A 3,873-nucleotide genomic window follows, 5' to 3' on the forward strand; every position below is an offset into this window, starting at 1 on the left:
GAGGCCATTTATGCTTCATGGCGGTGACTGTGGCCTTGGTGTTTGACACAAATGTCTGCTGCTGCTTCTGCTGCTACTACCACCACTACTACTACTACTACTACTACTACTACTGCCAACACGACCGTGTTCCGACCACCACTAACTTGACCCGCCCCTCCTATCAAACTAGTCTTTGAGAAACGCCATGCACATCTGCTGAATAATTTCACTGGTTTTCCGTCAAATAAACTTTGCTAAAGATCCAACATTTTATTAAGCTATCTCTCCACACACACACACACACCCCTGCATTAAACGGTTTCTATTCATTTCAGACATCACCTGGACAATGACTCCCTTCAGTGACGCTATGTTACTAAGGGGACACGTCCATTAATTTCTCTACGTTGTCGTCTTTGCGATTTAGACCGTTAGTTTTGGTCGCGGTTTTTCTCATCAGAGAACAACCAAAGCATCCCACGATCGTAATAATTTTTAACCGATTGGAACCGGATCAAACGGTTTTCCTGTGTCTTAGCAGACATGAATTGGCCTCTCGTCGGTACATCCAAATTGTATCGAATTCCTTGTGCGCCACAGTTTTGGTGATTCATCGTGATACCTGAGGTTCTTTGGCGATAACTCCTATTGGTTTTCTCTGATTATCATCGTTAATGTTTTCAACACTTTGAACCAATTGCCGTCTTTTACTGTCCGAACGTTTAGAATGCTTTTTTTATTTTTTTCATTTTGACGCAATTGAAACATTCCCGCCAGATGCAACATTTCGAAACGTGACAGTTTCTAAACCGGTGCATTCCGTACATATACTCACAATAACAGCACAAGAGATGAAAATCTCTTGTACTCGCATTTTGTCTGTCTTGAGGGATGTGAAATGAATAAAAAGTTGTTAATTGATTTGAAGAGAGTAAAGAAAGGTAAAAAAAATATTAAAAAAACCCACTCCTTCGCTCATGAATGACCAGTGGATTGCACCTTGAAAGTTCCTCTCAGAGGCTAAAGTCCAGGCAAGGTTGTTTATGGAAGGCCAGCAGCCGTCCAAGCATACCAGCCTTCCCTGTCCTCCACGCCACCGATGTTTTCCAAGGGAAAGGCAAAGGGGCCAATACAGCTTGGCACACAGTGACGCCGTGAAATAAAGTATCATGCTCAAGAATACAGCACAGCCCAATCCGGGAGAGTAATATATTGATAATTAAGTGTCCTCAAATACCCCTCGCACCCTGTATCTTCGCTGTGCTTCTTCCCCGTTCATTGATTTTTGCGATTCCTGAAATGAAGGGACAGCGTGCTTCCGTGAAATTCTGTTTTCTGCTGGGAAAAACGGCAGCCGAAACAATTCTCATGATTCAAACAGCTTACAAGGATGCTGCTGCCATGAGCAAAACACAAGTTTGCGAGAGGTTTTCACGTTTTATCAATGATCATGTGTCACTTGAAGACCAACCTCGTTCAGGACGACCGTCGACCTCCCGAACGAATGAAAACATCACGAAAATTCATGAACTGATCTTGGAGGACCGTCACCAAACAACTAACGAACTTGTTGATATGACTGGTGTGTCCTGGAGCTCGAACTAACGAATTTTGAACGAAGAATAGCGAATGAGAAGAGTTGCAGCAAATTCTGTGCCTCACTTACTCACGAAAGATCAAAAGCGGTCGCGATTGAACGCATGTCGTGAACTGAGAGAACAACTGGAAGTTGATCGGAACCTTTTTTTCAAAGGTCATCATTAGTGACGAAAGCTGGTGCTACGGCTACGACACGGACACGAAGCAGCAATCAAGTCAATGGAAGCATTCGATGCCACAACGCCTCACCAAAAGTGCATCAAATGAAGTCCAATGTCAAGATGATGCGGATTTGTTTCATCGATGCGAGAGGAATTGTTCACACAGAATTTGTTTCTCCTTGTCAAAACTGTTAACCAGACATTTTACTTGGAAGTCCTGAAGCGTTTGCGAGACCCGGCGAGAAGAAGCCATCCCGAACAGTGGCAAAGTGGAGAGTAGTGGTTTCATCACGACAATGCGCCTGCGCACACTGTCTTAAGTATGAGACAGTTTTTGATCAAATATGGCATGAACCCACTTACCCACCCTCCCTATTCACCCAACCTTGCTTCCTGCGACTTCTTTTTTTGTTTCCCCCGAATGAAAAACGTCCTTAAAGGAAAACGTTTTGCAGATGTGGAAGTGGTGAAGAAGAGAAAAAAAAGAAGAAAAAAACGACGGAGGCGTTAAAAGGCGTTCTTTCGCAAGAGTTCTAAGATTGCTTCATGGAAAACAGTGGAAAACGCGTCTGGACCGATGCATTGCTTCAAATGGAGAATACTTTGAAGGCGGTTAAAGTGTAAACCTGTAATACTAAGTGAATAAAATAATATTGCAAAGTTCCGGTTTCTTTTAAGTAACCCCTCGTGTAAACATATATATATATATATATAATACATACGTACATAAATACATAAATACATACAGACATGCATACAGACACACGTATAAAGTTCTATATCATTTTCCATCGTTGCTACCATCGAGACACATTATTAACACAATTTACCATTTAGTCAGTTTATTCTGCTTGATTATATAAGCAACAGATCATGACTGCAGTTATGGAGACGCCTGTAACTGTAACGTAATTATGACATGTTCTCGGTGAAGCGATTCCCTGAGATAATTTTTCATTCACACTTGCAGCAGTTCGGCTTCAAACAATAATAGTTTCGATAAGTTTTACGCTATGAATAGTTAATGGCCGCTATTGAACTGTAAATCATGTTAGATTGCGGATGAAGTTCTTGTAAGGATAATGAATATTACACAGTAGGATATACTCGTCAGACATTTGCTTATTTCAAAAAGTATTTTTATACATCAGAACAAGTTGCTATGTAACATTATTTATATGATTTTTATAAGCATCGCTGCTTCAACCATATTATTTAGCTGAAGGTAGTGGTCTCTTTTTTGCAGTTATAAACATGTACAATTTTCCCCTGATTTTTCTCTTGATATAGAGTATGCAATTTTCATATTTTTATCATTGTTAGAAAAATATGAAAGATATGGGGAAAAATAAAAATCAAATAATTTATTTGTTATATATTTTTAATTCTAACAATTATTCCTCTGGGATGTGCGCGCCATTCCGCTTTCACGTCAAACACCATTGTTCACTGAACAACAAATATTGCCTAATCAGTGATGGCCAACCAAAAATTGTTCTCTCATAGTCAGGTCTAGCAGTTATATGTAAACTATACTTCATTGTATAGGTGCAATGGCCCAGTGGTTAGAGCAGCAGACTCGCGATCGTAGGATCGCGGTTTCGATTCCCAGGCCGGACTTTGTGAGTATTTATTGAGCAAAAACACCTAAATCTCCACAAGGCTCCGGCAAGGGGTAGTGGTGAACCCTGCTGTATTCTTTCACCACAATTTTCTCTCACTCTTTCTTCCTGCTTCTGCTGTACCTGTATTTCAAAGGGCCAGCTTTGTCACGCTGAATCTCTTTTTGAATAATTAGACCGTTTTTTTCTGGAACATTGAATACAACATGGACAAAAAGCAAATTCGCACAATTTTCTTATTCCAGTTCAAGCTAGGCCGAAAAGCTATTGAAACAGCTGGCGATATCAACGATGCGTTTGGCCCAGGAACCACTAATGAACGTACAGCACAAAAATGGTTCAAGAAATTTCGTAGCGGTGACGAGAGTCTTGAAGATGATAAGCGTAGTGGTCGGCCATCGGATGTTGACAACGATCAACCAAGAGCCTTAGTGGAAGCCAATCCACGCACAACTGTTCGAGAGTTTGCTTCTGAATTAGACGTAACGTATATGACAATTTCCAACCAC

This window comes from Octopus bimaculoides, chromosome 17 (genome assembly GCF_001194135.2).
Source record: "Octopus bimaculoides isolate UCB-OBI-ISO-001 chromosome 17, ASM119413v2, whole genome shotgun sequence".
Taxonomy (NCBI): Eukaryota; Metazoa; Mollusca; class Cephalopoda; order Octopoda; family Octopodidae; genus Octopus; species Octopus bimaculoides.